Raw genomic sequence first — 12500 nt, forward strand, 5'->3', positions numbered from 1 at the left:
CCTCTGGCAACATAACGGTAAGAGACATCCTTCCACACTCATAGGTTCCACTCCCTGGGGCTATGATATATATATACATATAAATTCAAATTCGAAGCAACGGTCACAATTCTACTCTATATTTTTGCGGGTTATGTGTTCTTTCGTTCAATTTCTTTCATGCGTTCGTTCGATCTCTGTACACAGTCTTCACATAGGACAGACTCGTGTAGTACGCTTTCGTGGGTTAAACCCATCTCGTTTCATTTCAGGCGACGTCGGGAGCGCGTTGAAAATGTACCAGTGAAATCTCGATAGTTCTACGGATACGAATCGTCCCGAAAAAGATTTTGTCACCGCTTCGAAGCGGTGTTTCAGACGGGCGGACGTATATAAAACATATACGACACACGACACCGCCTTCCACACTCACGCTAGTTCGAACACGATTTCCATCTCTCTCGAAGACTGTTAGACGTACGTAAAATTTCTCAATATTCATAGGACCGCGACAAACGCCGACGAAGCGCCCATCATTCGCTCGTACGTATATAGGCAACAAGTGCCATCAACGCAAGCAGTTTATAAGTACGTAAACGACCCTCAGCCAGGCGTGGTCCAGGAATTGTATCCGTGGACCGCAATGTGCGTTCGAAATGTCGATGTTCATGTGTCCTGCAGTTCACACGTTGACGCGCAATTAGCTGCGTTCTTCATCGACCCACGAGCCAAGTGATCCACCGTTCAGGGTAATTTTTCCCTTTTATTCTCTCATATATATAATGTGTATTTGCTATCCACCACATTTTTGTGTTATATTTCGGAACAAGCCGATACCCGAAGAGCTCCAACCAGCGCGCGAAGGAGATTCGGGAGTCGTCGTACAACGACATAATTGTCCCTTAAAGAACGAGATATTTCCGTCGAAACCATATATATATGTACGAGCAAATCCAAAACCACTGTTTTCTTGCAAGTTCGACGGTCGGAGCGAATAGAACATTGAAAAGCCTTCTATCGAAGAAACACAGAGAGTATATCACCTCCAAAAACGACGGGGATATGGATATTCAAACTGGACAATTATCAACCCGATACTGGATTCGAAAAGTTTCTCTCTCCTTTCGTCGTTATTTACACCGGACGGACTCACGGCCGGCTCTAGCTGGGTGTCATATATATATACGTCCCACGCTCATGCTGCCACTAGCGCGCAACAGAGTAGGGTGTCAATGACAACGACACAGCATTGAAACGAGCTACACAAGCCGGTCTCTCTTGATACCAATGTAAACGAGCATTAAGTTATCTTCAGACTGCCCGATATTTTCGTCCTTTGGACTTTCCCAACGATTCCTTTTTTTTCTTTTTTTTTTTACACCACAGCGAAGACTTGAGGAAGCGTGATTAGCACGCTCGCATCCCTCCCTGTCCTACTACAACTGTGTGTGTGTGTGTAAAGAAAGAAAAAAAGAATACATTTTGGCTTTCTCTCTATCGAGAAGATGGCCTACGCAACGCAGATCAAAGGCCTAATACGTGTAATATAATACGCGTCTGGCCGTGTATAAATCACGCACGAATGATCTGGTCGGGCCCACTCTTCTCGTACGCTTATTTTTCCGTGTTGAGGCACTATCATAAAATCACACAAACCCCAACACGTGTGTGTCTTGGAAGGAAGATGGCCTACGCAACGCAGATCAAAGGCCTAATACGTGTAGTACACACGTCTGCCGTGTAAATCACGCACGAATGATCTGGTCGGGCCCAACTCTTCTCCACCACACCACATCCCAACTTTGTACATTTTTATATATTTTTGTGCGTTGGGGCACCTTCATAATCACAAACCCCAACAACACATATATCTCTCTCTCTTTGAAAGATTTGTTGTGGCCTACGCAACGCAGATCAAAGGCCTAATACGTGTAGTACACACGTCTGGCCGTGTAAATCACGCACGAATGATCTGGCGGGCTCAACAATATCTTTTTTTTTTATATGAATTCTTATCCACAAACTAATCGAATTCATTTTCTCTCCTCCTCTCCTCTCTCTTTGAGATATATTGGAACATTGTAATGATCCTTCCGCAGGTTCACCTACGGAAACCTTGTTACGACTTTTACTTCCTCTAAATAATCAAGTTTGGTCATCTTCCCGGCATCATCGGCAATGCCGAAACATTGCCGCGCACCAGTCCGAAGACCTCACTAAATCATTCAATCGGTAGTAGCGACGGGCGGTGTGTACAAAGGGCAGGGACGTAATCAACGCGAGCTTATGACTCGCGCTTACTGGGAATTCCTCGTTCATGGGGAATAATTGCAAGCCCCAATCCCTAGCACGAAGGAGGTTCAGCGGGTTACCCGGGCCTTTCGGCCAGGGAACACACGCTGATTCCTTCAGTGTAGCGCGCGTGCGGCCCAGAACATCTAAGGGCATCACAGACCTGTTATTGCTCAATCTCGTGCGGCTAGAAGCCGCCTGTCCCTCTAAGAAGATTTGTTTGTACGTTGGTAGTAAAAACCCCACCGGCAGAAGCCGAGAGCCTTCGAGATACCATAATTACGTCTATTTAGCAGGCTAGAGTCTCGTTCGTTATCGGAATTAACCAGACAAATCGCTCCACCAACTAAGAACGGCCATGCACCACCACCCACCGAATCAAGAAAGAGCTATCAATCTGTCAATCCTTCCGGTGTCCGGGCCTGGTGAGGTTTCCCGTGTTGAGTCAAATTAAGCCGCAGGCTCCACTCCTGGTGGTGCCCTTCCGTCAATTCCTTTAAGTTTCAGCTTTGCAACCATACTTCCCCCGGAACCCAAAAGCTTTGGTTTCCCGGAAGCTGCCCGCCGAGTCATCGTAGGAACTTCGGCGGATCGCTAGCTGGCATCGTTTATGGTTAGAACTAGGGCGGTATCTGATCGCCTTCGAACCTCTAACTTTCGTTCTTGATTAATGAAAACATTTTTGGCAAATGCTTTCGCTTCTGTCCGTCTTGCGACGATCCAAGAATTTCACCTCTAACGTCGCAATACGAATGCCCCCATCTGTCCCTATTAATCATTACCTCGGGGTTCCGAAAACCAACAAAATAGAACCGAGGTCCTATTCCATTATTCCATGCACACAGTATTCAGGCGAAGGTAGCCTGCTTTGAGCACTCTAATTTGTTCAAAGTAAACGTACCGGCCCACCTCGACACTCAGTGAAGAGCACCGCGATGGGATATTAGTTGGACCGCCCCGTGAAGAGCAAAGCCCACCGGTAGGACGTACCACATAATGCCAGTTAAACACCGCGAGCGATGAACCGACACTGTGACACACAGATTCAACTACGAGCTTTTTAACCGCAACAACTTTAATATACGCTATTGGAGCTGGAATTACCGCGGCTGCTGGCACCAGACTTGCCCTCCAATGGATCCTCGTTAAAGGATTTAAAGTGTACTCATTCCGATTACGGGGCCTCGGATGAGTCCCGTATCGTTATTTTTCGTCACTACCTCCCCGTGCCGGGAGTGGGTAATTTGCGCGCCTGCTGCCTTCCTTGGATGTGGTAGCCGTTTCTCAGGCTCCCTCTCCGGAATCGAACCCTGATTCCCCGTTACCCGTTACAACCATGGTAGGCGCAGAACCTACCATCGACAGTTGATAAGGCAGACATTTGAAAGATGCGTCGCCGGTGCTATAAGACCATGCGATCAGCACAAAGTTATTCAGAGTCACCAAAGCAAACGATGGACGAGTGTAAACACCCGCCACCGATTGGTTTTGATCTAATAAAAGCGTTCCTACCATCTCTGGTCGGAACTCTGTTTTGCATGTATTAGCTCTAGAATTACCACAGTTATCCAAGTAAATTTTAGTACGATCTAAGAAACCATAACTGATTTAATGAGCCATTCGCGGTTTCACCTTAATACGGCATGTACTGAGACATGCATGGCTTAATCTTTGAGACAAGCATATGACTACTGGCAGGATCAACCAGGGAACTATACAATATGTATATATAAAATGGACAAAATTTAAATCCTTTTCCATCGTCGCCTGTTTCATATATATATGTCAGGTCGACACACCATTTTTCTCTTTCAAATATGTACAAGTTTTGCCACATTCCGCGCTTGTAACATATCTTCTTTAACGCTCAATTTCTTTCATTTTTCTACCATACAGATATTTTACCGTACGCCCAAAAACGTACGTATTATATTTTTGTTCTATCATAAAATCACATTTTTCTACGTACGCCAGCTTCGTACGTTTCTATCTTTGCCTTCATAAAATCACAAGATAATTTTATCTTCAAGAGTCTCGCTATTAACATCTTGTAAGATAAATGTACGTCCCAGCTAAAACGTACAAATACTTCAAGTTAAGTAATAATATATCATCGCTATTGACAAATTTTTAAGATCCAAGACACAGTTCTCTCTATATGTTTTAATATTTTTTATGTACTCAAATATATTCAAAGGAAAAAGTACATGGGTGATGCCATAGTCGTGGAAGCGCGTACGCTCACGCTGATCTTCTGACCGCCGGAAGCACGAAACCTCTGATCTGGGCAAAATCGGCAAGCCGAGGAAGAACGGACAGGACACATGCTGGACTGGCGAGAAAGCGTGTTCTTCCGCTCGCGCTAGGCATTTCGATTTCTGACACCTCTTGATTTAAAAAATCAGTTTTTTGATAGTTTTCTCTCTCCACTGGGCTATTTCATTTTAGCCACAGTTTTCAATTGGTACGATTTGCTTCCAAATCTTACAGATGCATTTTAAAAAATTTTTCCATCGCTCGGACAGAAGAGTCGATTGCTCAGTGAGTACGAGTATACATACAAAGTGCATACGGGTAACCAACCCCGTAGGGCTTGCCACATATGGGCCATTCGGTCAAAGACACCGACCCGTGGCCACGCTGTGTGGAGAAAAGTCCGTAACGTAAACGGCACGAAACAGTCAGGACCGAAGCCCCGAAGGAGCTCTGAGACAGCTTCTCGACCGAGATCGTAGAATTGGCCCAAAACCCGCTCTGCTCCGTCCGCCTCGCACGGACCGTGTATCTCTTATAGATACCGAACGGCCGGCAAGGACGCCGGCGCCGCCGGCCGAATAGCACGCGCGCTTATGAGTGTAAACCGCTGCGGCAACAGACCGCCCGGCCGTGCTGTTGTAACATAGCGCGTGAACGAACGAAAAAAATTTTTATAGTAAACATTAAAATAAATTACACTACCGTAAACTAGACAAAAAATTACACATTTTTTCCCAATATGAAAATTTTCACAAACTTTTTAAAGTCCCATCGCATCGAGTAAACTTTTTTAATAACGCGTCCGCACGATTCTAAATGCTTAATCCATATGTGAAATCGTTCACTGATCACGAATATCGCATTTAAAAAAATTACAAAAATTTATTTTTCAAAATAATCAAAAAAAACCGAAAAATCACAAGAGTAAAGTACCATTATTTTAAACAACATGTCGTTCTAAATGCTTAATCCCTATGTAAAAAAGTTATTTAAGCAAGAATATGTAATCGAAAAAAATTAGAAAAATTTATTTTAGCCGTAAATCGAAAATAATGGGGACACCGGAGCTGTTCGAAGCGCCGAGACGCGCCGCGTACGGCCGAATATTTTCTAAGTCCCAACGTACCGATCAAGAGTAAAGTACCATTTTCCTACATTAGATTTCGTTCTAAATGCTTAATCCCTATGTAAAAACGTTAGTTAAGCAAGAATATCGTATTTTTAAAAAAATCTAATGATAGGATTTTCCAGAAAATTGAAAAAACCGAAAAATGTCAAGAGTAAAGTGCCATTTTCTGACATTAGATTTCGTTCTAAATGCTTAATCCCTATGTAGAAACGTTAGTTAAGCAAGAATATCGTATTTTTAAAAAAATCTAATGATAGGATTTTTCAGAAAATTGAAAAAACCGTAAAATGTCAAGAGTAAAGTGCCATTATTTTAAACAATGTATCGTTCTAAATGCTTAATCCCTATGTAAAAAAGTTATTTAAGCAAGAATATGTTATTGAAAAAAATTAGAAAAATTTATTTTAGCCGTAAATCGAAAATAATGGGGACACCGGAGCTGTTCGAAGCGCCGAGACGCGCCGCGTACGGCCGAATATTTTCTAAGTCCCAACGTACCGATCAAGAGTAAAGTACCATTTTCCTACATTAGATTTCGTTCTAAATGCTTAATCCCTATGTAAAAACGTTAGTTAAGCAAGAATATCGTATTTTTAAAAAAATCTAATGATAGGATTTTCCAGAAAATTGAAAAAACCGAAAAATGTCAAGAGTAAAGTGCCATTTTCTGACATTAGATTTCGTTCTAAATGCTTAATCCCTATGTAGAAACGTTAGTTAAGCAAGAATATCGTATTTTTAAAAAAATCTAATGGTAGGATTTTTCAGAAAATTGAAAAAACCGTAAAATGTCAAGAGTAAAGTGCCCTTATTTTAAACATTATATCGTTCTAAATGCTTAATCCCTATGTAAAAAAGTTATCTAAGCAAGAATATGTTATTGAATAAAATGAGAAAAATTTATTTTAGCCGTAAATCGAAAATAATGGGTCGAGCGAATCGGTCGATTGCGCCGAGACGCGCTATGATGCAACAGACGAGCGATTGGAACGCCCGAATATTTTCAAAGTCCCAACGTACCGATCAAGAGTAAAGTACCATTTTCTGACATTAGATTTCGTTCTAAATGCTTAATCCCTATGTAGAAACGTTAGTTAAGCAAGAATATCGTATTTTTAAAAAAATCTAATGATAGGATTTTTCAGAAAATTGAAAAAACCGTAAAATGTCAAGAGTAAAGTGCCCTTATTTTAAACAATGTATCGTTCTAAATGCTTAATCCCTATGTAAAAAAGTTATTTTAGCAGGAATATGTTATTGAAAAAAATTAGAAAAATTTATTTTAGCCGTAAATCGAAAATAATGGGGACACCGGAGCTGTTCGAAGCGCCGAGCGCGCCGCGTACGCCCGAATATTTTCAAAGTCCCAACGTACCGATCAAGAGTAAAGTACCATTTTCCTACATTAGATTTCGTTCTAAATGCTTAATCCCTATGTAAAAACGTTAGTTAAGCAAGAATATCGTATTTTTAAAAAAATCTAATGATAGGATTTTCCAGAAAATTGAAAAAACCGAAAAATGTCAAGAGTAAAGTGCCATTTTCTGACATTAGATTTCGTTCTAAATGCTTAATCCCTATGTAGAAACGTTAGTTAAGCAAGAATATCGTATTTTTAAAAAAATCTAATGATAGGATTTTTCAGAAAATTGAAAAAACCGTAAAATGTCAAGAGTAAAGTGCCCTTACTTTAAACAATGTATCGTTCTAAATGCTTAATCCCTATGTAAAAAAGTTATTTAAGCAGGAATATGTTATTGAAAAAAATTAGAAAAATTTATTTTAGCCGTAAATCGAAAATAATGGATCGAGCGAATCGGTCGATTGCGCCGAGACGCGCTATGATGCAACAGACGAGCGATTGGAACGCCCGAATATTTTCAAAGTCCCAACGTACCGATCAAGAGTAAAGTACCATTTTCTGACATTAGATTTCGTTCTAAATGCTTAATCCCTATGTAGAAACGTTAGTTAAGCAAGAATATCGTATTTTTAAAAAAATCTAATGATAGGATTTTCCAGAAAATTGAAAAAACCGAAAAATGTCAAGAGTAAAGTGCCATTTTCTGACATTAGATTTCGTTCTAAATGCTTAATCCCTATGTAGAAACGTTAGCTAAGCAAGAATATCGTATTTTTAAAAAAATCTAATGATAGGATTTTTCATAAAATTGAAAAAACCGTAAAATGTCAAGAGTAAAGTGCCCTTACTTTAAACAATGTATCGTTCTAAATGCTTAATCCCTATGTAAAAAAGTTATTTAAGCAGGAATATGTTATTGAAAAAAATTAGAAAAATTTATTTTAGCCGTAAATCGAAAATAATGGGGACACCGGAGCTGTTCGAAGCGCCGAGCGCGCCGCGTACGCCCGAATATTTTCAAAGTCCCAACGTACCGATCAAGAGTAAAGTACCATTTTCCTACATTAGATTTCGTTCTAAATGCTTAATCCCTATGTAAAAACGTTAGTTAAGCAAGAATATCGTATTTTTAAAAAAATCTAATGATAGGATTTTCCAGAAAATTGAAAAAACCGAAAAATGTCAAGAGTAAAGTGCCATTTTCTGACATTAGATTTCGTTCTAAATGCTTAATCCCTATGTAGAAACGTTAGTTAAGCAAGAATATCGTATTTTTAAAAAAATCTAATGATAGGATTTTTCAGAAAATTGAAAAAACCGTAAAATGTCAAGAGTAAAGTGCCCTTACTTTAAACAATGTATCGTTCTAAATGCTTAATCCCTATGTCAAAAAGTTATTTAAGCAGGAATATGTTATTGAAAAAAATTAGAAAAATTTATTTTAGCCGTAAATCGAAAATAATGGATCGAGCGAATCGGTCGATTGCGCCGAGACGCGCTATGATGCAACAGACGAGCGATTGGAACGCCCGAATATTTTCAAAGTCCCAACGTACCGATCAAGAGTAAAGTACCATTTTCCTACATTAGATTTCGTTCTAAATGCTTAATCCCTATGTAAAAACGTTAGTTAAGCAAGAATATCGTATTTTTAAAAAAATCTAATGATAGGATTTTCCAGAAAATTGAAAAAACCGAAAAATGTCAAGAGTAAAGTGCCATTTTCTGACATTAGATTTCGTTCTAAATGCTTAATCCCTATGTAGAAACGTTAGGTAAGCAAGAATATCGTATTTTTAAAAAAATCTAATGATAGGATTTTTCAGAAAATTGAAAAAACCGTAAAATGTCAAGAGTAAAGTGCCCTTACTTTAAACAATGTATCGTTCTAAATGCTTAATCCCTATGTCAAAAAGTTATTTAAGCAGGAATATGTTATTGAAAAAAATTAGAAAAATTTATTTTAGCCGTAAATCGAAAATAATGGATCGAGCGAATCGGTCGATTGCGCCGAGACGCGCTATGATGCAACAGACGAGCGATTGGAACGCCCGAATATTTTCAAAGTCCCAACGTACCGATCAAGAGTAAAGTACCATTTTCTGACATTAGATTTCGTTCTAAATGCTTAATCCCTATGTAGAAACGTTAGTTAAGCAAGAATATCGTATTTTTAAAAAAATCTAATGATAGGATTTTCCAGAAAATTGAAAAAACCGAAAAATGTCAAGAGTAAAGTGCCATTTTCTGACATTAGATTTCGTTCTAAATGCTTAATCCCTATGTAGAAACGTTAGTTAAGCAAGAATATCGTATTTTTAAAAAAATCTAATGATAGGATTTTTCAGAAAATTGAAAAAACCGTAAAATGTCAAGAGTAAAGTGCCCTTATTTTAAACAATGTATCGTTCTAAATGCTTAATCCCTATGTAAAAAAGTTATTTTAGCAGGAATATGTTATTGAAAAAAATTAGAAAAATTTATTTTAGCCGTAAATCGAAAATAATGGATCGAGCGAATCGGTCGATTGCGCCGAGACGCGCTATGATGCAACAGACGAGCGATTGGAACGCCCGAATATTTTCAAAGTCCCAACGTACCGATCAAGAGTAAAGTACCATTTTCCTACATTAGATTTCGTTCTAAATGCTTAATCCCTATGTAAAAACGTTAGTTAAGCAAGAATATCGTATTTTTAAAAAAATCTAATGATAGGATTTTCCAGAAAATTGAAAAAACCGAAAAATGTCAAGAGTAAAGTGCCATTTTCTGACATTAGATTTCGTTCTAAATGCTTAATCCCTATGTAGAAACGTTAGATAAGCAAGAATATCGTATTTTTAAAAAAATCTTATGATAGGATTTTTCAGAAAATTGAAAAAACCGTAAAATGTCAAGAGTAAAGTGCCCTTACTTTAAACAATGTATCGTTCTAAATGCTTAATCCCTATGTCAAAAAGTTATTTAAGCAGGAATATGTTATTGAAAAAAATTAGAAAAATTTATTTTAGCCGTAAATCGAAAATAATGGATCGAGCGAATCGGTCGATTGCGCCGAGACGCGCTATGATGCAACAGACGAGCGATTGGAACGCCCGAATATTTTCAAAGTCCCAACGTACCGATCAAGAGTAAAGTACCATTTTCTGACATTAGATTTCGTTCTAAATGCTTAATCCCTATGTAGAAACGTTAGTTAAGCAAGAATATCGTATTTTTAAAAAAATCTAATGATAGGATTTTCCAGAAAATTGAAAAAACCGAAAAATGTCAAGAGTAAAGTGCCATTTTCTGACATTAGATTTCGTTCTAAATGCTTAATCCCTATGTAGAAACGTTAGTTAAGCAAGAATATCGTATTTTTAAAAAAATCTAATGATAGGATTTTTCAGAAAATTGAAAAAACCGTAAAATGTCAAGAGTAAAGTGCCCTTATTTTAAACAATGTATCGTTCTAAATGCTTAATCCCTATGTAAAAAAGTTATTTTAGCAGGAATATGTTATTGAAAAAAATTAGAAAAATTTATTTTAGCCGTAAATCGAAAAAAAAGACTGTTCGTTTCTCTGTCTCTCTCGCGCGATCGAACTATCGATGTTTCCCGACAAACTATTGGGAGGTTAATTAAACTTTATACATGAAATTACTCGTTCCGATCCCTGCTACACAGCCGTATACTTTTTATAATTTTGTGGAATCGGGAACCTCGAAATATTTAACATAACGCGGATCGACTGTCTCTGTCTCTTTCTAGATCGGAAGAATCGATGTTTCCCGGCAAACTAATGGGATATTAATTAAACTTTATACATGAAATTACTCGTTTTGATCCCCGCTACACAGCCGTATACTTTTTATAATTTTGTGGAATCGGGAACCTTGAAATATTTAACATAACGCGGATCGTCTATCTCTGTCTCTTTCTAGATCGGAAAAATCGATGTTTCCCGGCAAGCTATTGGGAGTTTAATCAAACTTTATACATGAAATTACTCGTTTTGATCCCTGCTACACAGCCGTATACTTTTTATAATTTTATGGAATCGGTAACCTTGAAATATTTAACATAACGCGGATCGACTGTCTCTGTCTCTTTCTAGATCGGAATAATCGATGTTTCCCGGCAAAGTAATGGGATATTAATTAAACTTTATACACGAAATTACTCGTTTTGATCCCCGCTACACAGCCGTATACTTTTTATAATTTTGTGGAATCGGGAACCTTGCAATATTTAACATAACGCGGATCGACTGTCTCTGTCTCTTTCTAGATCGGAATAATCGATGTTTCCCGGCACACTAATGGGATATTAATTAAACTTTATACATGAAATTACTCGTTTTGATCCCCGCTACACAGCCGTATACTTTTTATAATTTTGTGGAATCGGGAACCTTGAAATATTTAACATAACGCGGATCGACTGTCTCTGTCTCTTTCTAGATCGGAATAATCGATGTTTCCCGGCAAACTAATGGGAGTTTAATTAAACTTTATGCATCAAATCATTCAGTTTGACTCCTGCAACACAACCAAACACTCTCTGTAATTTTCTGAACTGAAAAACCACTGAAATTGCGCTCGAAATGCGGAGCGACGGGTCGACGCGTCTGCACTGTGCGACAGCTAGTCAAAACGTCCGAACAGCGTATTGTTTTCGATCTCTTGGTATAATATTCGTATTCCTTGCTGTGTATAGCTTCCGATCGATTATTGCAATGGTCAGAGTTCCAGCGGCGTAATGCTTTCCATAAGATTACATTAATATAACCAGCGGCATATTGCTTTCTATCTTGTAATGAAAATTTTATAACCAAGTACCAACGGCGTATTGCTTTCGTTCGGATAATGGAGATTTTACAACCAAGTATCAGCGGTTTCTGTCTTATAATTAAATTATTATAATAAAATAAAGTACCAGCGGCGTGTTACTTTCGTTCGGATAATGGAGATTTTACAACCAAGTACCAGCGGTTTCTGTCTTATAATTAAATTATTATAATAAAATAAAGTACCAGCGGCGTGTTACTTTCGTTCGGATAATGGAGATTTTACAACCAAGTACCAGCGGTTTCTGTCTTATAATTAAATTATTATAATAAAATAAAGTACCAGCGGCGTGTTACTTTCGTTCGGATAATGGAGATTTTACAACCAAGTACCAGCGGTTTCTGTCTTATAATTAAATTATTATAATAAAATAAAGTACCAGCGGCGTGTTACTTTCGTTCGGATAATGGAGATTTTACAACCAAGTACCAGCGGTTTCTGTCTTATAATTAAATTATTATAATAAAATAAAGTACCAGCGGCGTGTTACTTTCGTTCGGATAATGGAGATTTTACAACCAAGTACCAGCGGTTTCTGTCTTATAATTAAATTATTATAATAAAATAAAGTACCAGCGGCGTGTTACTTTCGTTCGGATAATGGAGATTTTACAACCAAGTACCAGCGGTTTCTGTCTTATAATTAAAT

The 12500-nt window shown here is 38.2% G+C and overlaps 2 non-coding genes across 2 annotated transcripts; both read right to left on the bottom strand.

The window, feature by feature from the left end:
• Positions 1-576: 576 nt before the first annotated feature.
• On the bottom strand, positions 577-731 carry LOC143261459 (5.8S ribosomal RNA). Its single transcript, XR_013035573.1, has one exon. It is a non-coding gene; the product is annotated as a 5.8S ribosomal RNA (ribosomal RNA).
• Positions 732-2061: 1330 nt separating this feature from the next.
• On the bottom strand, positions 2062-3982 carry LOC143261491 (small subunit ribosomal RNA). The gene has a single exon (XR_013035604.1). It is a non-coding gene; the product is annotated as a small subunit ribosomal RNA (ribosomal RNA).
• Between the last annotated feature and the right edge of the window lie 8518 nt (positions 3983-12500).

Source organism: Megalopta genalis, unplaced genomic scaffold, assembly GCF_051020955.1.
Source record: "Megalopta genalis isolate 19385.01 unplaced genomic scaffold, iyMegGena1_principal scaffold0052, whole genome shotgun sequence".
In the NCBI taxonomy this organism is placed as follows: Eukaryota; Metazoa; Arthropoda; class Insecta; order Hymenoptera; family Halictidae; genus Megalopta; species Megalopta genalis.